This window comes from Mauremys reevesii, linkage group 10 (assembly GCF_016161935.1).
Source record: "Mauremys reevesii isolate NIE-2019 linkage group 10, ASM1616193v1, whole genome shotgun sequence".
In the NCBI taxonomy this organism is placed as follows: domain Eukaryota; kingdom Metazoa; phylum Chordata; order Testudines; family Geoemydidae; genus Mauremys; species Mauremys reevesii.
The window spans coordinates 30,196,884-30,222,750 of record NC_052632.1 but is presented as its reverse complement, the minus strand read 5'-3'; the positions used below and the strand labels follow the sequence as shown (position 1 = coordinate 30,222,750).

The 25,867-nt window shown below is 39.9% G+C and overlaps 1 protein-coding gene across 13 annotated transcripts in view; it reads left to right on the top strand.

Annotated features, from left to right (window-relative positions):
* The window catches only part of OTUD7A (OTU deubiquitinase 7A), a 310,046-nt gene that overhangs the window by 59,939 nt on the left and 224,240 nt on the right, over positions 1–25,867 (top strand). Inside the window, exon 1 of one of the 13 annotated variants that reach the window (XM_039492115.1) lies at positions 24,320–24,386. The exons of the other annotated variants lie outside the window; for them this stretch is intronic. The gene's annotated coding sequence lies outside the window, so the exon portion shown is untranslated. Of the gene's footprint in view, positions 1–24,319; positions 24,387–25,867 lie in introns of those variants that run through there. 13 annotated transcript variants of the gene reach the window in all.

Below are 25,867 nucleotides of genomic sequence, written 5' to 3'. Positions count from 1 at the left end.
AAATCACCCCTAGCTTGCAGCAGCCCAGCCGGGCGCTGGGACCAGCGGCGATGTCCTTTCTCGGGGCTGTCAGAGCCTCTATGCCAGAGAAGTTCCAGTGGGGTCTGGGCTGGGGCAGCAATAGGGCCAAGCCGTCTCGTTCATAACCTTGTGTAAATCCTTGCCTGTGAAAATGCAGGCAGTGCCGCCCCCCCCTTCCCCGCTCCCTTCCTCCCTCCCATTCAATAGTCAGCTCCTGGAAGGGTTCTGCATTGCAGAATCTCCCACCGAATTCATGGCTGTAGTCGCTGCCTTATCTGATGGGAGCCTGCTTCTTGGCCGGGTAGTCCCTTTGCGGGCAGGAAGCCGGCTTAGGCAGGTGATGACCCCTGCTGCTGCTGGACCTTCACAGGCCATTTGTGAGAGAGGCATTCGCCGATAGATGGTTTCCCTCTCCCATCCAAAAGACTCACAAAAGGGAAATGGTCAGGCTCAGGATCCATGTGAATAAACATCCACCCGAGTTTACAGTGTGACTTGTAATGCAGTGAGATATCATGTGCCTATAAAACATAATGCAGTAAGGTACAAACCACCTCACATCATTTAAATTGGAACATCTCCTTATCCCTTCACTTCCCTTAATGCTTCAGGCACCTCTCAGCTTTAAGGCTTGTGGAGACTCATAATCTTCCCCTATGAAATTGTGCCATGTAAGGCTGTGTGTCACTGGAACTGAAAATAAAAGGACAGAATGTTGACTTCCCTGCTGTGGTTTTAACAAAACATTATCCCCACCACTGATCAATGTTGTGCACACCCTACTCTTCTCCACCAGCTCTGTAAGGGGGAAGGGAGAGGTGGAAATCTAATCTGTTGTCCCTTGGATACTCCTTTAAATTTGACAACATCAGTGATGTCATAATTTTACAAACTCTTAGTTCCCCCGCACCCAAACAGTGCAGCAATGAAAATTTCCAATAGACCCTGCAGTCATAAACTGTGTAAATATGAACAAAATCAAACCTTTCCAACTTTTAATTTGACCTTTAGCAGCTGAGGCCCATATTTGAAACTGATGATCAGGGCATGCATTTTGCATAAATTGATTGAAAATACTTTGGATGTAATTGGCTTGTTTCTAACACTAAACCAATCCACAGAGAACACACCTTAGCCCAAAAGAAACTGAAATTCCTCATGTGAACAGGTTTTTAAAAAAAATCACCCTACCACAAAACCAGTTCAAGTATTTGACGTTGAATCTGGAAAAGACTGGTGTGGCATAAATCTAACATTAGTGAAATGCTTTGAGATCTGTGGGTAGAAGGTACTCTAGAAGTACAAAGTATTGTTTATGATCCGTTGTTAAAATATATGGTAGCAGGGAGGTTGTGTTGTAACTATTCTCTTTTCATTCCTGAGGTATGAACCTAAATGTTTAGCGGCCCCATTTTCTACTCTCGGTTTGAGCTGATAATTGTGTTTTTTTTTAAAATATAATTAAGGGCCAAATTCTGTGCTAAGATGTACGTGCGCAACTCTCTCTGACATAAGTCAAAGTAAAGCTTGCATATCTGAGTGCAGAATAAGATCAAAGAGATTATCCTGTGGTCCATTACCTGTCTCCCTTTCTGGCGTGTTTTATTACAGTCACACCTCATCTTGGTAAGGTCCTGAGGTGGAACAGCAATCTCAAATTAGGGACACAATGAAAGTGGTAGTGCAGAGAATTTAATGTGATATCGTATTGAAATAACATTTTCTTGAGTTTTACTTTTTCATGGTTCTGCATTTTGATGTAAATAGTTTACAAGAATCTCAATCATCTGTGCAACAGTTTAATTTGTTTATAAAATGATGGCACTTGAAAGTACCATATGGGCATAAGTGTTAATGATCAGCCATAATATGCTAATAATCTGTTACCTAAACATAGCAAAATCAACCTGGTCATAACCTAGTCATAATGAGGTATCTATATTTGAAAAAGGTGGTTTGTGGGAGTGTGGATACAGATGCATGAAGTTTAGTCCAGCAGTTGAAATTCTGACATGGTTGGTAGTGGCTAAAAGCCACGATCATTTGGTTGTATGTGTCAAATGAGTTGGGGGGGGAAGGGGGGGGGGTCACATGTCAGTTCCGACTGGACCCATGTCCGCAACACCAAAACCATCATCCTATCTGGCACTCTTTAGTACTCATGTTGGCAATCTTAGCAGAGAGGCCAAGGATTGAATGAGCTTTCAATCAATGGGCCTCCAGGTCAATTTGAGGAAAGCTAGTGGTCATACTGTACTTGTTCAGTGGGTTTACAGAGTTCTATCTGCAGAGCTGTGTGCATGTAGTATCATACACACTTATTCAAGAAACTTAATACCGGCTGGTAGGAAGGAAGCCTTACAGATGCATCCACTGTACTAATTGTTGTCGTGCTAGTCCTAAGTATTACTATAAATCAGGACACTTAAGATATGAGATGGCATATCTTTGTGAGTTTGTGAACCCGTGTTGTCTGTACATAGATAAGGCTGAAAGTGTAAGTGATATTTTTAAAATCATAGTCAACATTTTGTCAATTTTATTAAGGCTGTTATGGATTTGATAAAATGCAATGGATTTGATAAACTGCTTATCTCTGTTCATACTAGTGTGCAGTGCTGCATTACATCATTTTCTATCTGGATAGAGTTCTTTGGTGTAGTACCTGTGTAGGTGAAAAGATGTTAACTTTTTTTTTTTTTTTTAAGAACCTTGACAACTATGTCACTGTATTTTTGTTAGTCTTGATTGTATTTCCCTCTTAGAAATGTGGCTACTTTTTTGTGTCTATTGTCTCTTTCTGTTTGGATAAAATTAAGTTTTTCCTCTTAATTTCATCAGCTAGAAATAATATTGTAGTGGGGATGTTGTAGTCCTGCATCTTTAGTGATCTCCTGGCAGCCTTAAAAATATTGACTTCTGTAATACCACCAGAGCGACAACAAAACTTTTTATTTTTGGTGAGCCTGCAACTTATGTATTCATGGAGACAAAGTTTGAGTTGGGGGTGGGAAAAGAGGGTTAGAGGGAAAACTTGTACCTTCTGTACACTTACCACCAGATCACTTAGACTTCAGATTTTACTGACTATGTTTCATGAAATGTTCCTGGGTACAGACAAATATATTAAATGGAAATTAAATCTTATGTTTTTAGTTAAGGAAATAGCAAGCTGTTTAAATATCAAATCTTGCTGTCAGAAAAGTGAGGCCTGCACTGGGGGGAGGAGGGGGGCATGCTGTTTTTTAGCTGGCATGGTCTTTGTGTTTGAATGAAGTTTTAATTTTTCCTTTTAGCATGCACCAGTTTAGCGCATAAATGTGTGCAAAGAAATATGTTCCATTATGTAGAACTAGATGATACAGATGTTCTGGATGAGATGAATGATGTCACTCTATTGACCTCAATGGGACTATGTTGACTTACCTCACCTAAGCATCTGGACCTCTATTTTCAGTAGGGGTGAAATTCAACCAGTTTAAGTAAGGCATAAGTAGTGCATAGACCTTATGCTGAGCCTTGACATGGGGGTGAATTGTACCCTACAGATAGGTGAGCTAAGAAAACAAACTCTGACACAGTGTATTGCTCACAATAATGTCATACAATAGCAAATAAGATGGCAAAATGGTTTTCTGTCCCTTGGATAGTAATATTTGGGCTTTCCTGGCAGAACGATTAGCCTATGTTTTATAAACAGAAAAAAATTGTTGATGAAATAACTGATTATTGCACTCCCTCACCTTTACTTGCTGTTCTCCAGGCTTCACCAAATGTTAACCAAAAAAAGGTTAAAATGGGAAATGTATTAAATATGCAGGGAGTGGATATGTAAAAGTTTTTGCTAACTTGCTGTTTTCCATTATTTTCATAGCAACATTGTATTTGATAAGCATTTCTCATGGATTTTAAAATACTTGAAAGAACAAAATGAATTGATGTGTTTCAAGCTTTATTCTGAGTTTCCTTTATCTTCCAGCTCTCCTTTCAATGCTTTATTTTGAAGTCAGTACTATGTGTATTAGGTACCTGTCATACCAGTGGCCCTTAATAGCAGTCCTTTGCTGTAGTATTATTGGGTCATTGATATGAGCAGTACTCATCTGTGTGTGTGTGTGTGTGTGTGTGTGTGTGTGTGTGTGTGTGTGTGTGTGTATATATATATATATATATATATATATATATATATATATATAAATAAAATTTTTTGTATGAGCCATTGATGATCTTTTTATGTTTGAAGTAAACAGATGATTAGGTTATATATTTCAAGGAGCTAAAAGGTTGTTACAAGGAGAAGGGAGAAAAATTGTTGTTCTTAACTGCTGAGGATAGGACAAGAAGCAATGGGCTTAAATTGCAGCAATGTTGTTCTTTTTGTTCTTTAAATGCTATGTTCTTTAGGATTATCTTTACCTTGTTAAGTATTTTAAACTCAGGCCTCTAAGTCTGAAAGGTATGTGAGTAATATATATTTGATCATTTTGACTTGCTTATTGTTTCTATATAAAGTTCGTTATCTATCAGTGTTTTAAAACCAATGTTGATCTGAACAAAATAATTCATAAATCTTACAACTGAAGACTTTGAATTATTTAAAGTAGTTTGAAAATCTATTTTTCAATACAGTTTACAGAAAATGTTCTGAGTTTGTTTCCTTCACAGGGGAATATTGTCTCTTCACAGTTTTCCCTGACACAGTATTCAATGCAAATCTCTACATGAATAGTCATTGCTAAGAAATTTATAGATTCGAAGCCAGAAGGGACCATTGTAATCTTCTAGTCTGACTGTCTGTGTAACACAGACCACAGAACTTCTCCCAAAATAATTCCTGGAGCATATTCTTTAGCAAAACGTTCAATCTTGATTTAAAAATGGTTAGTGATGGAAAATCCACCACAACCCTTGGTAAGTTGTTCCAATGGTTAACCACTTTCACTGCTAAAATTTTACACCTTATTTCCAGTCTGAATTTATCTAACTTCAGATTCCAGCAATCGGATCATGTTGTACCATTTCTGCTAGATCGAAGGGCTCTTATTAAATATTTGTTCCCCATGTAGGTATTATAGACTATGATCAAGCCAGCCCTTAGTCTTCTCTTTAAGCTAAATAGATCAAGCTCTTCTTGTGTCTGTAAGGCACGTTTTCTAATCCTTTTAATCGTTCTCATAGCTCATCTTTGAGCCCTCTCCTATTTATCAACATCCATTCTGAATTATGGACTCCAGAACTAGATGCAGTATCCCGTTGGGCCTAGGAGCACTGTTACTGATTGCAGTGGGATGAGCAATGGGTCACCTGGCACTTGCTTACTTTGAAATTAGATTTGTTTTTTAACCCATCAGTATTTTCTGTGTTTTCGATCAAGTGTCTAAACTTTGTTAACACTTTAAAGCAGTGTTTCCCAGACTTGGGACGCCACTTGTGTAGGGAAAGCCCCTGGTGTGCCGGGCTGGTCTGTGTACCTGCCACGTCCACAGGTCCGGCCGATCACGGCTCCCACTGGCTGCGGTTTGCTGCTCCAGGCCAATGGGAGCCGCTGGAAGTGGTGTGGGCTGAGGGACGTACTGGCCGCCGCTTCCAGCAGCTCCCATTGGCCTGGAGTGGCAAACCGTGGTCAGTGGGAGCTGCGATCAGCTAGACCTGCGGATGTGGCAGGTACACAAACCGGCGCCTAGCCCTCCAGGGGCTTCCTCTACTCAAGCGGCGTCCCAAGTTTGGGAAACACTGGTATAGTGTAATAAATTGAGACAGAGTAATTCATATAGAACCACTATTGATTAAAATTATGCATTTTGTCAATTTAACTTGATTTTTGGAATTGGATATTTCTAAATACAGTGTATTTGGCCCCAGACCTGTTGGATTCAGTCATCTGCTTGTCTATATACATGCATCTTTCTTAGTTTTTATTGCTTTACATACAGTGATGCTACTTCCTCTTTCTTAGTTTAAATCAATTACATTTGTATTTCAGTTTCAATAGGTTTTCCTAAAATCATTAATTACTGATGTTTTACTTTGTCCATAAAAAAACTGGCAAGCAATGTGGTTGGAAGTGTTTGTAATATAACGCTGGCTGCTTTAGCTAGAAAATGCAAGAACTTGCTTGATGAAAGTATTTTTAAATACTGCCATATCGAGAGTGTTAATCTTTATTTTCAGAATGGGCAAAGCTACTAATAATTTTGAATGTATCCATGTGGAATCAGAATATTTCACATTGTCTGTTTGAAATTTCATCAGTAAAAATATTTGGAGTTGTGCTGTCTTTTGATCCATGGGCATCATTTCTATATTTTAAATGACATTTTAAGTACCGTTCTGCCTGTATAGAGGATGGACTACAATTACCACTTTTTAGTTTAAATTAAGGTAGCCATTTTTTTGCATCCATCTTTGTATTTTGCAGCTTCCCAGCATTGTGCTGTGCTCCTCCTTTCCTATTTGTGATATAGCTTGATTTTTAGTAAGGTTTTTGACAAAGTCCCACATGATATTTTCATATACAAAGTAGGGAAATGTAGTCTAGATGGAATTACTATAAGGTGGGTACTCAGCTGATTGAAAGATCATACTTAAACCATACTTATCAATGGTTCATTGTCAAATTGGCAGGGCGTATGTAGTGGGTTCCTGCAGGGGTCAGTCCTAGGTCTGGTACTAATCAATATTTTCATTAATGACTTGAATAATGGAGTGGAGAGTATGCTTATAAAATCTGCAGATAACACCAAGCTGGGAGGAGTTGCAAGCAGTTTGGAGGACAAGATTAGAATTCAAAATGACCTTTACAAACTAGGGAATTGGTCTGAAATCAACAAGATTACATTCAATAAAGAAAAGTACAAAGTACTTCAGTTAGGAAGGAAAAATCAAGTGCACAACTACAAAATGGGGAATAACTGGTTAGGTGCTAATACTGCTGAAATGGACCTGGGGGTTGTAGTGGTTCACATATTGAATGTGATGCAGTTGCAAATAAAGCTAAGATCATTCTGGGGTGTATTAAAAGGAATATCCTATACAAGACATGGGAGGTAATTGTCCTGCTCTACTCAGCACTGATGAGGCCTCAGCTGGAGTACTGTGTCCAGTTCTGGGTGCCACACAGTAGGAAGGATGTAGATAAACTGGAGAGAGTCCAGTTGGGGAGAGGAACAACAATGATGAAATGTTTAGAAAACCTGATCTATGAGAGAAGGTTTAAAAAACAAACCAAATAAAAAACAAACAAACCTGGGAACATTCAGTTTAGAGGAAGAAAGACTGAGGGGGGACCTGATAAGTCTTCAAATACGTTAAGGTCTGTTACCTAGAGAAGGGGGATCAATTGTACTCCATGTTCACTGAAGTTAAAGGAGGTAATCAGCTTAATCTGCAGTAGGGGAGTTTTAGGCTAGATATTAGGAAACACTTTCAAACTATAAGGATAATTAAGTATGTGAATAAGTTACTAAGGGAGGTGGTGGAATCCCCATCATTGGAGATTGGACAAATACCTGTCAGGGTGGTCTAGGTTTACTTGGTCCTGCCTCAGCACAAGGGGGCAGGGCTTGTTGACCTCTCAGGGATCCTTCCAGTCCTATGTTTCTGTGATTCTCTTAGGATTATAGAGCATATAGGAAAGCTCCAGTAGTATTTTTACTGAGTAATCATATATATTGACTTATCAAGGAGGGGCCAGAACCTTTGCTGTGAGTGAGCACACAGCAAAATAATGTTGATTCTGTTTTGTTACACTGATTGTATTTCCACTGGTAATACTGGTGTCTGGAATTAATGTAAGGGACGCTAGAAGAATTTGTTTTATCCTGTTTTAATATGTGCCTGGAATACTGTTTTTCTAATTGTTTTGAACATCCTTGAAAACAGACCAGAGGTCACTAAAGGCACAACACACAAACAAAACCCCACCACCATGTTGTCCGAGATGGGAATAATTCTGAACCTAGTCCCCCTGCAGCACTGATTGAGGATCCAAGCTATCTCACATACTTGCAGCTTGTGCAAAGTGATCCAGTGTTGCATGTGTCTTTGTTTAAAACTCCAAGGTCCTGGAGACAAGTGACTGCATGAGAATCTCAGCTTTCATTAAGAAAAGTTTCTAGCTCACATGGTTGCAGAGAGATCCTGAAAACAAATACTAAGGCTCAAAAACCAGAAGGCAAATGAAAAGACCCAGCATTTATTAATTTTCAAAATCATATGATTTTTTTTAAGCCAGGCTTGTGATCTTCTGAGTCCCAACTCATGATTTTTGAACACTTTTAGGATTACCAATACCAGTGGCCTGTGCTAAAGTTACAACCATCCAGAATCTAATACAGCAGATAGATTCAGCTACATCCTACAGCTACAATATCGGCCTAAATTAATCAGATTCCCTCCTATTTGGCCTCCTCTTTCATGGGCCACAGAATACATTACTCTTGTTATTGTGTATAGAAAGAGCATCTCTCTTTCACTTTCTCCATGGGTGCAGAAGGGCATGCGTGATCTTAATTAACTTTTTCTGATTTCAACTTTAAATACTCTCTCCCAACTTAAGATCAGTATGCAGTGGTCTGCTTCTACATTTTATTGATGAAAACTGCATCTCTTCTTTACATCTTTCATTTACCTACCCAGACACAAAAAAAGGATTCCTTAAAAAGAGGGAGGGTCATCTGATGATTTTGTGTTTGCTTACAGTTCAGTACATTAAAGACTCTTTCTTGAGTTGAGGCAGCAGCATGAAGAAATACATTTCAGAGCCATTTCCTTGTAGACAACTGTTTAGTGCCTCATTCTAAAAGAGCACTTGGGATGGCAGATCCTTTTGAGGCTGTGCATTTCTTCACAATAGAAAGTTTTGTAGCAGCAAGATTGTTTTATATAAATATAATGGAGGTCCTGACATAACGTATGGAAGTTACATGTATAGTCGAAATTCTTCTGCATGTGAGTGATGTGGTAAAGTTTCTAATTTCTGTTAATCACTAAATGGTTGGGGTCAGAGCATCAAGTGTGTGTGGAAATAATTGCTTGCATTTATACCTTCTTCCTCCAGAAGGCTCTCAAAGTGCTTTGCTGATTTCTTTCTCTCTCATTTGAATAGAACATACAGTAATGCTTACATCCCCCAGCTCAGGGTGGGAAAGCTGAGGCTGCTGAGCAATGGCAACACTATTTAACATTTTAGGGCAGGAAGTGCAGAGTAACGTATCCAATAGAAATGACAGAAGAATTTTAGTAGGCAGAAAGCAACAGCCCAAAGGGAAATTTAACCGGGACAGCTGGATTAATACGATCCCTATTTGTGAAGAGACTGAGGAGGAAACAAAAGAGGTCCAAGAATCTTTCTTTATGCTTCCTTCAACTTTGGTGCTGTGCTAGGAAAATGAGTATTAGCAGAGTTAACTCTGCCAGATGTGGTGGAGCATTTGATTAGCTGAATGTCTTTTTAGTGTCATCAAGAGATGTTGATATGCGATCCATCTGTTTAAATTTTCAGCTAGTAAATCCAGTCGGAGGTTGTAATTTGCCTTGGGTAAAGGTGGGTTAAGGGCTAACTAGGTGGGTCTAATGGTAGATGATTCTGTGCTCTGAATTCTGAGAAACAGGATTCAGCCGTTTCATGTCATGGCACAAGTAGGCTGTGGCAGGGTAACTAAATATTAGCACCTGATGAAAGAGACTGGTGGAAACCAAAGCTCATCAGGAAGGTGTGTGTGTGTGTATGGAAATTGCACATTTTTTATGATGGAATTTTAAATTTGAGAACTATTCCGTGCAGCTCTAGTAGGAACATCTCCTCCTAGCATAGGAATCCTTGTTATGGAAATGTTTGTTCCTAATTATAACTCTTATTTGTCCTGTATTTTGCTAATATTGAAGTGATCTTATTCTTTTGCTCATTATTTTAGGATGTCTGGTTCCTTTCTTTATTCCTGTAAATATTCCCCCCACCCACGCACACAGTTTTGTTAGTTGTAAATAAATATTAGCCTTTGTTCTTCCCTTCTTTGGACTGTTGTCTACAATCTCTAAAGCAGTTATTAGGGGAGTGGAGTGTGTGGGAACAGATTAATTTTCAACTACCTACATGGGAAAGCTTTCTGTTAGTAGAAAAAGGCATAACAGGAGCCAATGGCTGGAAGCAGGAGCTAGACACATTCAACTAGAAATGGTGCAAACTTTTAACCGTGAAGGTAACTAACCATTGGAACAACTTATGAGGGATGTGGTGGATTCACCATCACTTGCAGTCTTTAAGTCATGACAGGATACCTTTCAAAAAGAGTTTAGTGCTCACCTAGAAGCTATAGGTTTGATGCAGAAATCATTGGCTTCCTGCTTTTGACCCTGTGACCCTCACTCCTGTCCCTGGTTTTTCATTTGTTGTCCCGCAAATTTACTTGAGCCCTGGATTCAGTGGCTCCTCCCCCTTAGGCCAGGGGAGGAGCCCTTAGAAGCCTGCCCATTCCTCTAGAAACTCTATAGGTGCAATGACTCAGGTATGGTGCAGCCTATCACTTGAGCAGAGCCTGAGTCAGAGGACTCCCAGCCACAGGTATTTCACTGACCTCCCCTCCAACACCCAAGCTTCAAGTTCGTTTGTGCAATAGCACTACTCAGCCAGGAACCCTCCTGCCATCCTGCGCTGTCACAGATTCCTAAGACTTTCAGCCTGCTCTTGATGTGATTTCTGTTCCTGCCTCCAGCCTTGCCTCAGCTTTGTCTGTGCCCTACCCTGACCTTGCTCCTGTTCTGTTCCTGACTCAGTGCAGCCCTGCAGCTGCTTCCTCATCTCCCCGCCCCCCCAAAAAACCCCACCCCCTTCCCCCCCCCCAGTGCTAATTCCAACCTGGCTTTGACCTTCAGCCTGACTATGACTACAATCCTGAGTTGGCTTGTCCACAGTCTGACCCACAGTCTGCCCCAGATCCCAGTTACAGATCTCCCCTTGGCCCTGTGTCTGACTTTGACCACCACTCCAACCACTAGGCCTGGCCACCTAAAACCCATAGCCTGAAGCCTATTTTCACTCCTTCACCCACCAGAGGGAGAACCTTTCCAGCTAGGGAAGAAGGATGGGGCAGATAGGATGATAGGGGTTGCACATGGAATCCTAGAACTTGCAGCTGGGAGACCCAATAGAATGCCTTTGTAGTGGGGCCCAGATTTGCTTGAATTTGGCCTTGTTTGTGACTAAGCGTGGGTCACAAACTCTTCATTGCTTATTATTCAGGAGGATCTTCTTTCAAGCAAGCTGTCTTTGTGCATTCAGCAGGCCCTTGTTCACTGGCACTCACTGAAATGAGCATATGACCTTTGTGTGGTCATAGTTTTGGCAGCCCAGCAGATAAGCAAAGAGTACCCATACCAGAAAACCTGCAGAATGTGCATCCATTTTAAATGTCCCCAGCTTGACTCTTCTCCATCAGTGTTCAAAGCAGCTGATGCAGCAGTTATGCTATTCCTGATACCAAACATCATGCCACTGCAGTTTAGACCTCAATTAACTTGAAAAGATAAATCATTGTCTTCTACAACCAGAAGAGATTCATTTTCTTGCCTAAACAGCTCGTAGTCATATGGTGATGGTTTGAAGCTGGTTATAACATTTATTTTTAATCTAGTTGATCAAGTCTCTGTGCCCTTTGTGAGATAAAGATTTTAAAAATATTCACTGTATTTTTCTATCTTTCGTTCTCTTTCCAGTTCACCATAACAACAAAGTTTTATTTAAATCAAGAGTGGGGAAAGTATTTCCTCCTTTAGGGAGCAGAAAATAGCAAGCCATTCAGCCCTGAGATTATTTTTTTTGTTTTTTCTCTTGATATATAGATAAAGATGGATAATTTAATATTTTAAAATTAGTTTTTTCCATTCAAGAGAACCCACATCTCTTTTCCTAACATGAAAAAGTGATTTTTTGTGTGACATATTTGTCGATTAAGTGAATGTTTGCAAGCCTTAAAGAAACCTGTGGCATACCTATACTCAGATGTCATGTTTTATTTTCCTGCAGAAGATGCCTTATTTTTGCGAAAAGACGATTCAGAGAACATCTAAATATTGTTTTTCTGCTATGTGCAATTCTAGATACAAAGGGAATAGTGACTATTTATGTCTCAACTTTTGTATAACATGAACTGATGCTTCATAAAAAGGATTCCTGTTTGTTTCATGTTACCAACAAAATCTAAGATTAACAATTTAGTGCGACTCAACCAAGGAGGACAGGTCTTCATTAACTTACACAAGTACATCCTCGCTGCTCCTTGGGAGATATTCTGCCAGGGGACTGGGGAGCAATTAAGGTGGATGGTAGGCAGTGTCTTTGGCACTGGGTGTCTGGTAAATCTCAAGGACTACGCTGTCCATTCTGTGGGGTGGAAGCCACCTTCCCTCCCCACTGAAATGACTATGAGGAAATGTCCGGAGCATAGATTTGTGACATTCACTGACCCTTATGTGGGATGTGCTCATATAGGGGATGATTTGGCCCATAAACAGCACTTTTCTTGAGATTAGGGTTGTAGGCTTTGAAATAAAAATTGTAAAGCAGTGAATGGCAGATCAATGGGCCTGGTTCACTCTTCTCATACTCCATGCTTGGGAAGGGCAAAAGTTTTTGCCTTTTGAAAATAGCAGATTTAATTGTGCCAGATTTTTTTTTAAACACTTCCTATAAGAGAGATCTCTTAAAAAGGCTCCTCTTCTCATTTCAAATGATGCACGCTGAACGTTGGGTGACACTATCAATAACAAATACTTGGCATGCTTTTCTGGAACAAAATATACAAACTGTAGCTCCATATATATGTGTTTGCTCAGTGCTGTTGCATTCTTTCTTGGTGATGGTTATGGAAAAGCACTTTTGTTTAAAGGAGGAAACAAATGACTAGATTTTTCCCAAACAAATGATTATCCCTCTTCCTTTTGTAGCACTAGGACCAGGGTATGTCATAGCTCTAAGAGATTATTTATAGTTGATCTACCTGATGCAATGAAATCCTGAACACTAGAAGAGCAGTGCTTCAGTGAGCAAAACTCTAATTATGGGAACTTATGTTTATCTTCTGTTTTTACTGTTACATTTTACTCAGGGTAATGGGTGAGTTGACAGTACTCATAATTTTATTGTTTGAAATAATAAGCACTGTATGTGACCGCCTTTTTTTCTTTTAGCATAATATGAATAGGGTTTGTTCTTGTTATGAAGATAAATGAGCTGAACCAAAGCTTATTTGCAATGTTATTACAGTTTTCAAAAACCCTTTTGATGCACAAAAATCCTTAGCCCCTAAGAACAGTTTCCCAGAGAACTTCCTCTGTGTTTTTTTATTTTAAAAGACTGTTCGTAAACAGTCCCATTGGCTACTTAGTAAAATGATTTGCTGCACAGTTCTGCTAGTGAGATGCAATGGTTCTATCTCAATTGGTCCTGCACTTTCCCATGGCTGTGCAGTTGGAAGGCAATGATATTATGTACATTTGGATTTACCAGCTCTCCTTTCTTTCTTCAAGCCTTGCACTGTTAAATTAGGTCACTGCATATATTGCATGTTAAAGAAGAAGAGAGGCTTTGTGGTAATATAGAAGTTGTTAGTGTCCTTCAAACCTGCAAGTATTACTGGAAACACATCTTATACATGTGTATACCTCACAGATGCATCTTGTATGTTCACATTTCTCCATACTACTAGTCACACATGAACACACTAATCAGTTCTTTGTTCTGCATTGGTCTAATCTCCGGAAAATTGTGGCATTTAGACTCAATAGAACCAATGGGCCAAATTCTTGTCTCAGTTACACCCAGGCAGTCTTACAGATGTCAATGAGTTTTCATGAGTGTAACTGAGGAAAGAATTTGGCCCCAAATACTCAATGACCTGATACAGTGAACATCTATGGTTAGTGGCAATTGCCCATTTTCTAATCAAACATTTACAAACTTACTCTAAAATAAAAATGCATTTCCTTTTCTAAAGTTAAAACAAATCTATTTACTGAGGTGAGAGTCACCTACAGACAGACTTGGAGTAAGAAATTCAAAAAGCCCCTGAGTCCCATTTTGAAAAGCAGAAAGTCTTGGCTCTTGTTGAAGGAAAGTGAGTTGACAGCAGCTCCAAACCCATCTCTGACTTTCTGTACTGTACAGCATCAGTGTCCCAACCCTAAACATGTTCACCTAAGACCAGGACGATAGGTGCGTGGTGGTTCTTAAACTGTAGCACTGAGGTATTTCCAACACTTTTACATCTCCGTTAGGAATTCCTGGGGACCCAGCTGAATTGATGGAGGAATGATGCGCTGATGCCTATTTTCTGAGATGATGATGTATAGCTTTTTGTATACTACTTCTTTTCATCAGCACACCTTGAAGCACTTTACCAAGAAGGTCAGCATTGCTATCCCCCTTTTGCAGATAGGGGAACTATGGCACAGGGAGATCAAGTGACTTGTGCAAGGTCACTCTGCCACTGACCAGCAGAGCAACGAATAGACCCAGGTCTCCTGAGTCCCAGTCCAGTGATCTAAACACTAAGCTACACTGGCTCTAGCTAGGGCTGCTTCATATAATACAGCCAAACGTGCAGCCGCAGGGCTTCCCACCAAGTAGGAATGATAGCTAGTGAGAGATTTACCACTCAGTGCCAGTGCCACCTGGTGTGGCGAACAAGCTGATTCATGAGACCTCTTGAAACCCTTGAGGGGGAAAATACACACATTAGTTCTAGACATATTAGTCGAGGACATATATTCGTTCTGCTTTATAAAACTTCAGCCTTCCCCCCCATCTGGTATGGCAGTGCTGTCTGAGGTAAGATGGAGTGAAGATAGTTATACGTTGACTTTTGGGCCTTGTGTATGGGTGACAAACTGGAAAGCTTTGCAGCAGGTCTGGAGTTGTTCGAACTGGCCCTGAAAAGATTATTCCGGACTCCCAAATCAAACAGGATTGATAGGTAGTCTTTTCTCTCTTCTGTTCCCCTCCTTGTTGCTTTGAATATTGATTTAAATTTTCCATCTGCTATAGGTAGAGCCCTAAAAAAAGTTTCATAGACCGTGAAATCTGGTCTCCCCAATGAAATCTGGTCTTTTGTGTATTTTTACCCTATATTATACTATAAGGTAAAAGTATACAAAAGTACACAGTGTTTCTCAAACTGGGGGTCCTGACCCAAAAGGAACTGCGAGGCTATTGAAGGGGTCGCGATATTGCCACCTTTACTTCTGTGCTGCCTTCAGAGCTGGGTGACCACAGAGCAGAGGTTGCTGGCCATTGACCAGGTGCCCGTCTCTGAAGGCAGTACTGCAGAAGTAATGGTATTGTATATCGCTGCCCTTACTTCTGCACTGCTGTTGGTGGCAGCAGTGTCTTCAGAGCTGGGTGTCCAGACAGCTGCTTTCTGGCTGCCCAGCACTGAAGGCAGCGCAGAAACAAGGATAGCAATACTCTGACCCCCACCTCCACACACAATAACTTTGCAACCTCTTCTTGAGTAGGGACCCCCAGTTGGAGAAATGCCCTGACTTAAGGGCTTTACATGTTTTGTTTTTTGCTGGTTTTTAAATACATAGTCATGCTTTGTTACAACACCATGAAAATTTAAGATTTACATATCTGACACCATGAAATTCAAGACTTTTAAAATTCTATGACTGTGAAATTTACAAAAGGGGACCATGAATTTACTAGGGCCCTAGTTATAGGATCCAGCTGCCCAAGGTGCAATCTTGTGAAAATTGAAGCAACTGAAAATGAAGCCCACTGGTATGTATGTACCTGGCTATTGCTTCAGATTAAACAAATCCAGTTTTTTCAGTCTTTCCTTGTAGTCATGTTTTCTAGACCTTTTAATAATTTTTGTTGCTCTACTCTGGACTTTCTCCAATTTGTCCACATTTTTCTTAAAATGTGGAGCCTAGAACTGGGCACTACTCCAGTCAACACCCTTGCTAATACAGCCCGGAGTGATTTTTTTTTTCCCAACTGTGTTACACTGTTTACTCGTATTTAGCTTGTGATCTAATATGACCCTCAGAGCCTTTTCTGCAGTGAAAATCTGGGAGTCACTGCCCTGTTTAGTGGCCTATGGTTCTTCATTTAACTGTATTGCATTAAGGGAAAAACTCTCTTCATCTGCAGTGTAGATCTGTTGTTTGTTCTCTTTTTGTTGCACATATTAAACAAGTGTATAATGTGCATTGGGGCTCTGCTTTCCATATGGGAGATTCATAGTGTGGATCAGAGGGGAAAACTTTGCCTTAATGTAATAATAGAGTGAATATTCTTAGGTACAGACTTAGCCTTTGAAGGCACCGTAGACTCATATAGTTATTAAAATGTTGATTTCCCATATTTTCATTAATCAACAATACAATTATGTATTTATCTATAATTTGACCTCTTTATCCAAAAGGATTTTGTTGATCTCTACATTTGACCGGCAATATGACCTGCTATATAGGCATTAGGGACTGATTTCCAAGACTGCTCACGCTTTTCTTGCTCCCAACTTAGGTGTACAAATGGCCTGGGGTAGTGACATGTACAATGTTTCTGCTCATTGATGGTTGTAAGGGTAAAAATAGAGATAGTGGTAAAAATTATTATATTTAGACTTCATATAATGTATTCACATTAGTCTGAATACTGATAATCTGCTCCCCAGCTTTACTTCTGGTTCATTACAGTGTCTTTAAGGAAGCCCGAAATCATGAGTACATTTTTAGTAGAATTGAAACACCACCAATGGTAATAAGTATAATAAAATATCTTTTTACAGAGGGACATTCGATTAATAAATTACAAAATATTTCAAATCAGGTGAATGACGGCAGATGTAGAGTGATTAAAAACTTCTTACTCAAACACCAAATCGTCTTTTTCAGTATATCTCCAATAGTTTTGAGCATTTGGAGGGAAATTTAACTGAGAAATTATGCTGAAATTTTAATACTTACAAAATTGTGCTTTTTATGCCAGTTATGATGGAGTTGTCTCTTGAAGCTTAATTCTTTGAATTCATGTCTGATGGCAGTGTTTGATGTCTGTGAGAACCAGGGAGAATTTCATGAGCTATTGTAGATTACACCAAAATCTGGAATGACGGAGGATACTGAGTTTAAGAGAAGAGCTGGGCAGGGCAATTTTCTCTCCATCCTTTGATGCTCTCAGCTCTAAATAGTAATCCTCTCTCTTCTCCCTCAGTACTACTGAATATGACAAAGTTCAGGCTTGTGTAATGGCTTTTAGATTAAATTCGATATCCACACCCAACCTAAGTGGATCACTCTGGATGATATTACTGTAATTTAATTAAACTTGTCATTACAGTAGGGCAAATACTGAGAATAACTGAAATGAAATTCGTTTAGGGAATCTGAAGATACAAAGCAGGAAGATAAATATTTGTATCCTTCACCTATTAAAATAATGGCAATTCTCTTTTTCACATTTTTTAAGATAGTTAATGTGTTCCTCCTTTTGTTGTTAATGTATAAGAAAATCTGTTGGAGGACACCCATTCTTTGTGTTAATCTAACCTAGAAGATTTTATCTTAAAATGGGAAATGCTCTTTGATCCTGTTTCATGTATAAGGAGCAAACGCACTCCTACTGAAATGTTAGGAAGACTGGACAAAGACTAGAAAATGTACTGTAGGGAGTAATTCTGCATTAGTGGTTGGAGAAGATAGACTAGATGTCTTAATTCCCTCCCAACCCTCCTCAAGTTCTGTGATTCTCTAGTGTAGTTTCTAAATGTTATTGGATATATTATTTATTTACTTTGTGTATTGACTGAAATGGATTGTCATTGTCTTGATTTGGAGACGCACAGCGTATGACTCATTAGATTTTAAGACCAGAAGGGATCATCCAGTCTGATCTGCTGCATAGCCTAGGCCATATAATTCCACCCAGTAATTCCTGAATAAAAGCCATGAATTCTAATTGAACTAGATCAGATATTTCAGAAAGACATTTAATCTTGATTTAAAGACTCAGTCCATTGCCCAAGTCTGAGTCACTAATGCACACAAAATAGCAGCTTTTGTCACATAAGCAGTATCTCTGTGGTCAGAGTGAGTTGAGGCAGCTCTCTTATCTTCTGTTACAAAAAGAGTGTGTATAAGTGTACAGTTACCTTTTGTGGTCAAAAGGAAGGGGTCGCATCTGTTCATATTGGAAATCTTGCTCAGGTATACCTTACCTAACTGGTAAGTGCTTATGGGCCTTAGACTTCCTGGTGAATAGTTCTATGCACGTAATGCACATATTCAACACTACAGAGGAATTCCACAAAACCTGAAGAGAGACATATTAGATGTGATTTTTTTTTTTTAAATGCCTGTGTGCTCCTTTAGGTGCTCTTGAGATCTGCGTGCATATGAAGTTCTCTGTTTAACGCCATTTTCTTAAAAGGAGACCTAGTAAGGATTAATTTTGCATCTGGGTCCATGCAGGTAGACCTTATGGCCATGCAGCGGGACTCTGTGTGTGTGTGGGTCTGCCCAAGTGGATCAGATTACAGCATCAGGGCCCTAATTAGTAAGCCGCTAGTGTTCTCTTATATTTGATTCTTCAGCTATTTTACACAATTAAATTACCTTTAACACCCAAGACTGCAAGTATAAGCAAGTGTCTTCTGCCTCTTTTAGCATCATTGGGTGAGACAATTGTTAAATTACATACTTGGTTTCATATTTTAAGTGAGATTATTTAAGACAGATACTCAGCTCTTGTAAAGTGGTAGGTCATTAATCTTTTGAGAGCCATTCACACAGTCTTTGCAAACACACATGAGCTTTGAGGATGACCTAGTTTCAATAGCGGAGCCTGGTAGCCAGCAAGCAAGTGCTTGGAGTGGCCAATGGAGAGAGGCGGCACATCCAGGTCTTCGGCGGCGAGTCCCTCACTCCCTCTCGGAGAAGGACCAGTTGCCGAATTGCTGCCAAAGACTGAAGCGGCAGCGGTAGAGCTGCAGGTAGCGATCACGGCTTTTTTTTTTTTCCTTCTTTTTGCTGCTTGGGGTGGCAAAAACCCTGGAGCTGGCCCTGCTGGTAGCTCTTCCTGTAAGTGTATGGTGTTAGTCAAAACAGAATGATGGTCTGCTATTAAATACTAATGCTTCTGAAGTTGGATTGTTATTAAAAATCTGTGTAAAATAGATGGCTTTCTCAGGCCTCAACTAAAATGAAATTACCAAAAATATTGTATTTTCATGATAGATGGAAAGTGCTAGGATCTAAGGTAAGATGCCGTGGGGGGTTTTCATAATGAATTGAGTACTGCATTTTACAACATCTCTTAGGAAAGTTTTTCACTGATTATGTCATAAAATTGAAACCCTATAAACTAAAATACTGATATTTTTCTTTTTTAGTCTAACTTATACTTCTGTCTGCTTCCTTTATAAACTCATGGGATTACAGCCATGTTATAAAGTAGGCTTCTGCATAGCTATATCATGCATCTGTAAGCTCTTCCATTATTTAATAATGTGTGAATTCTTGCAAACATCTGTTTTAGGTTAGAGCCATGTCTTCAATTCAAGAAGGCTGGAGTCTTGCACTGGGCAGCAAATAGCAGGTGTAAAGTTAATTTCCCCTTTGGTAGACTATTTTCCTTTTGATTGGAAGACAAAATAAAGCAACCAAGGGTCTGTTTTGTTAGCACAAACCTAGTTATTTGAGACCTCTAAAACCTTAAAAGCTATTGTCAATGTTTTGTTTGTCATCAAGTATTTTTAAAATGTCAGTCACGAATAAAGCAGACTTAAAGTTGTTAACTTATTAGGTGGCCTGGCTAGCAACATTTATATGGATGCTACCCCAAGTCGAGCTCATCAACTGACCACTTAGTGTTGCAGCTCACTCACTTTAGCTCAAAGCTGTGGGTGTTTCCTTTTGAGAAACAACTAGGGTTGGAAACTTGTGGAACTTTTTTTGGCAAGATATGATCCTTCCTCCTCCTGATGACTGTTTACCTCTCTCCTACCCTTGGAGAAAAATATGCATTTGCTCCTTTGCTGCGTAGGGAGGCAATTTTCCCTAACTTCTGAGGTTTAACAGTCTCATTCACAATCCAGAAGTCTCTTGAAGGATTTGGCCTCAGAAGCAGCAATGGATTAAGGACAACTATATGAATGAAGAGCCAGAACAGGATCAGGGCTCCACACTTGTAAAAGGGTCTCCAGTGCACAGCATTTCTCTTGTGCACCTGAATGTCATGCAATCAACAAAAGCCTCTTCTAGGTTTATTATTTCCATGATCAAAGAGTTGTGTATCCCCACTGGCTTCAAAAAACTAGTCACTTACAAAATCTGTGCTTGTCAAAGGGCTGATCCAAAGGGGATGCTTTCTCTCACTTGAATGTGAAGGAAGCTCACACCTTTGAGGCCAGTACCTCCTGCCGCTTAGGTAGAGCCCAAAAGGATGCCCTTAGATTATTTGTATATAAGTTATACCACACACAGCAGTTTAAAGCAATAAAAGGTTAGGGAATGAACCCCATGAGAAACCAGATCCTAGTCTTTTTATAAAAAGATGAACTGAATGTTCCAGACCAGCTCCTATGGCATCAGGGGCCCAGTGGAAGTTGTATACTGCTTGGATAGATGCTCAACCTGCTGTCCCCACTACTGAGGCCCACAACAAGAGTTTCCGGAATCAGAGCTTGGCTTCTTTCTCTAGAACGTAAGGACTAAAGAGATGGTCCATGGTGCCTCCACCTATCCTCCTTAAGCCTGCAGTAAGGCAGGCTGGAAAATGTAGGGCACCATGATAGTTATCTTTGTGGCCCTATTTGTGGTGAGGCCTGCTGGGGATAAAAGGACTGAAGGCTTTTCCATACAAACAGCTCCCTCTTCACAGACACAGGAGAGCTACAAGGAGGAAGATTTCAGGGAGAATTTATTGGAAGCAGTAGGCTTTTAAGAACTGAGTGAAACAGTGGCTTTCTCAAACCCATCACAGCAGGTTTTTCCTACTTTTATTTTAATTCTAGATCTTCTTTTTCTAAGAGACAAGTGGGTGAAGTAATATCTTATATTGGACCAACTACTGTTGGTGAAAGAGACCAGGCTTTCTTCAGCTCTTCTTCAGCTGGTCCAATAAAAGATATTAGCTCACCCAGCTGGTCTCCCTCATATCCTGGGACCAACATGGCTACCACAACACTTCAAATCTCGATTTTATAAACACTTGCCTTGTTTGTTTTTTAAACATATCTCCACTTGAGTAGGAGGACTGCAGCCTTTGTGGGAAGCAAAACCCTTGTAATTTGCACCAAAATCCCCATCTCTTTACTCCATATTTGGGGGCATTGTGGAATACCTGACAGCCAAGCAACACACAGCCCATTTATCGTTATGAGGGAAATAGCCTCATCAGTGTTAGCAGAAAGGCAGCTTGAGAGGCTATTGTAAATAGTTTATCCCGGTCCTGGTGAAATAGGTAATGCCTGCCTTACTACCAATACATCAGTGCCAGTGATTCTGACTTTTTTCTGTAGGTAGGATTAATGTGTGCTCTTTGAAATGAAGAAATCCAGCTAAAAGTCACAATGCTACAAAAGTCCCAGTCAAGCTCAGTTGCTTGAATTCTGAAAGTTGTTGAAAATGGCATTTTCCTGTTTTGTTTCCTTGAATTAAAATGAGGAAGTGTTTTTACAGTAGCTCTTTAGTATTTTTACTGATTAATTTATTTAACGCTTTATATTGCTAACCTAGTGCACTAAACACAATGCTTTGTTTTAAAACTTGGGGCTTGAGTCTCATTTACACCAAGGCAGTGTAAAAGGACCTCAAAGTGCATGTAATTATAATTTACACCTACTTTAAGACCTCCTTATACTGACAGAGTGGAGTAAATAGGAATCAGGTCCTTGAGCTGTCCTTGGTGGATAAGATAGTATTTGTGTTTCTTTTTTTCCCCTTTTCACGTATTTTAAATTTTACCTTTCTGCCTGCTAAACATTAACTTTAGTGTCAACAAAAACTGTCAAAGTGATGGGTGTAGATCCTACAGAAACCTGAATGCTTCCATTGTTTTTCTTTGACATTGGACAATATGTTATATAGCATCCAGGCAGTTAGCAGCAAGAGCAGGTGAATTCTGAAGAAAGAAATGAGGCCATTTTCAAGCATGTTCCCCACCTGAAATGAAAAAAACACGATTGCGTGATGAGACAGTAAGCTGCCATGGAAATTGTTGTGAAACTGCTAACATAGGTCCCATTTTCATGCACCTAATTTATTTTAAATAAATTATTATGAATGATAAAAGGGAAAGATGAGAGAAAAGATGTTCCGTCATGGGGATCTGTTGAGTGATTCTATCTACTCTGGCATCACTCAGAGATGAGTCTGCAGCACTTTACAGTCAGTAGTGTTGAAGGCTGTCGAAAGAGCTGAAATACGAGTAGTTGGGCATTGGCAGGACAAGAACATTTAAAAAGTCAAGGTGTTTAGAGAATTAATTTAGAATAGGGGAAATCATCAGACTTTCTTCAAAGGGGTGCTCAGCTGTTTGCAGGAATGAAGGAAGCAAAACTCGGAGGAGAGTCAAGGCTGAAGATTAGAAGGCTGGAGAATGAGATTGGGAACAAAAGACAGAGTAGGGAATATGAGTTTGAAGGAAGCAAAGACTGTGAAGGGAAGAGGAGTCAGAGGTTAATGGACTGGGGATAGCTGAATGATTGAGCACGTGATATGCAGAGGGGAGAGCGGCAGAGGACTACTGAAAAGTAATACTAGTTGGAGAGGGAACTCAGGCTGTGAGAGAGAGCTCAGAAAGCAGTAAAAAGGCAGTGACAGACTGTGAAGAATTGGACCAAAGTTGGTGCCTGAATGAAGAATTTAATGAATAATCCAGATGAAACAAAATCAAGGGGCTTAGTTGTGGAAATTGAAGTCATCCAGGTTAGAGTAGTGGGAGGGACTGAGGTGAAATACCTACCACTTTGCCATTGTCGCCTCTGGCCAACCCCAAGTGTCTCTGAAATAAGAACCTTGATTACACAATTCAAAGCACTTGGAGTAGCATGGGAGGTAGACAAACAAAATATATAAAACAGGAGAATAGCCAGACTACTTAGAGAGAGAAATGAGAGTCCACCTTGAATTAACATGCATTTAAGTTTTAACATACACATTGTCTTCGACGCCATCAGATCTCTGTACAGTAACCCTCATAGTCTCAGATCAGTGACAGCGCTGCCACATAAGCAATGCAGAAGTAGTACAAAGATTTTTTTTTTTTTTTGGTAGGTTCTGACTGAGCTCATGGCAAGGCATTCAGTGAGGTCATGTTCCATCTGACACACATGGAAGTTTGTTTTTGATTTAAAGGGGAACAATGTTAGAGTCTATCGATGCCTGTGATGCCAGCTCTGTGACTGGGCTTTTCCAATGACTATTCAGAAATAATTGGGCTCAGATTCCCACTGGGAAAATGGGCGGTGTTGGCAGGAATAGTACTCTTTCAAATGTTTCCTATCGGCTAAATCCACTCTCCTCATATACTCAACCAGAGTAACCATTCTGCTGCCTGACTGCCAAATCTCACTGCAAAGGGGAGTCCCCATAGGACTTGACTCTGGTATGTAGGGGTTCTTCACTGTAAGCATGGGCTCCCTAAATCCATTTTGGTCCTCTATTTGTTCCCACTATGAACTGGGACCATAGTGGTTCTGTCGTCTCTGACATTTTCCTCTGCCATACAGAGTGAAGGGGAATTGCCCCAGGGAATAAAACAAAACAGGCCTTTGAGCCATTCAGTGACATGGAAATTGTCGTCAAGTCAATGGGCCTGATTCTTCAGTCTCCTGTAGAAAGTGGGTGCAAAATGCTACTTTTGTGATTTGGCCATGTTTAACAAGGCAGTGGAGAATCGGACCCAGTGTCATGGTAAAATAAACAACACTGATCAAAGGGAAATAACCATTTTTAGGATTATCAGGACCCTTTCTTTGTTTTTAAAAATATATATTCTACTTTTTCAATCTCTTCACGCTTTTTAGTCCCATCTATGAAGTGGAATTGATTGTAGACTCAGTCATTATGCTGGGCAAAAATTTTCAGAAGCGTCTAAGTCCCATTTTCCAAAAGCAACGTAAGACTTTAAGTCATTAAGTCCCATTTTCAAAAGTGAGACTTAGACGCCTAAATCACTTAAATGATTTTGAAAATGTTACCCTTCATCTTTTAAAAGTGTTTAGGGCTATTTTAAAATGAATTGTCATCTCCCCAGCACATCCAAAGCAGTCCTTTTGTTTTACAGGAATATCCTCCTCTAGACCTCAGCTCAATCACAGCAGAGTCTTCTGTGACCATTGCACTGGAATCCTTGCACTGTAAGCCATGACTATTTGATACTGGCGTGCTCTTGTAGTGTCTGTCTGTCTGTCTGTCTCTCTCTCTCACACACACACACACACCCACACCCCCCCGCTTAACAGTTTACAGTGTTCTTGGAGCATTTTTAAAACACAGCTTGCAGGTAAGGAGAGGAAGGAATCTGAATTTTCAGAAGTCTTTTCATTGCCAATAGTTCATGTGTACAGAGTCATGGAAAGTTTATCTGACCTAAGGCACCATATGTACTTAAAGTATAGGACTAGATTCTACCATGAGTAATGTGTCCCCTTTGAACTCTTATAGATAAACCATTTACTTCACACCATCATGTATTAACTTATGCATCATATGTAACTTAGGAACTATTGAAAATGCATTGGGAAGTTTTTAAAACAATTTATGGGTATTGGTGCTGCTTTGAGCAGGGGGTATTTTTCTTTCTTTGGGGGGAGGGATAGCTCAGTGGTTTGCACATTGGCCTGCTAAACCCAGGGTTGTGAGTTCAATCCTTGAGAGGGTCATTTAGGGATCTGGGGCAAAAATCTATCTGAGGATTGGCCCTGCTTTGAGCAGGGGATTGGACTAGATGATCTCTTGAGGTCCCTTCCAACCCTGATATTCTATGATTTAAATTCTGCCAAGCCTGTTTGTTTATGAAATTTTAGTCATGGAGTATCTTGCTCTAGGTCTACTGTGTGTTGTCATGAACATAGCTGCAGTTGCTTGAGTTGTTTCTTTCCAATAATGACCTAATTGTGAATTCTCAAGGGGAAATTGCATGAAATGGACTAAATGGATGTCACTTCCATAAAACTGAAAAGACACCTGCATTTAGATGGAGCAGTCGTTGGCAGGTCATTTGAAGGGAGCTTGTGATATAGATGTCTGAACAGGGACTGAGATGAGGAAGATGCAAGGACTTCTGATATTCACTCTTCCCATTTACTGGGTAACAAAAGAATATCTGGATAACACACAACAGAAAAATACATGTGCTATTGCTGCGTGCAGTGCAAGGTTTCTCTTGAGGGATGTGTTGAATAAGCATATTTCTGAGAATCTGTTTCCTTTATTTCTAGTAGTGTACTGTGAATAGGATTTGGTGTAGTGGATCTTTGTTTTTACCTGTTTAATATCAAGAAAATATTCCCTTTTCAATAAAGGTGATAGTTTTGTGTGTGTGAGGGGAAAAAGTTCATTAATATGCATTAGCCTCTGATATTTAGGTTTTGCATGATAGGTCAATGGAATTGCATCTTGGATCTTTTATTTCAATTCAGTATTGAAAACCAGGTCCACAGTACTCTGTGCTGTGAAGTGCTGAAATATGACTAGCGCAACGTTGGTGTGACACTAATAAGCTTCATCTACGGAGTTGGATATCATTCACTACAATATATCGACCAACTTTCTGGGTGGGATACATCACATCAGCAAAAGTCCAGCTCATTTAATTGAAAATAAATACAGTAAGATT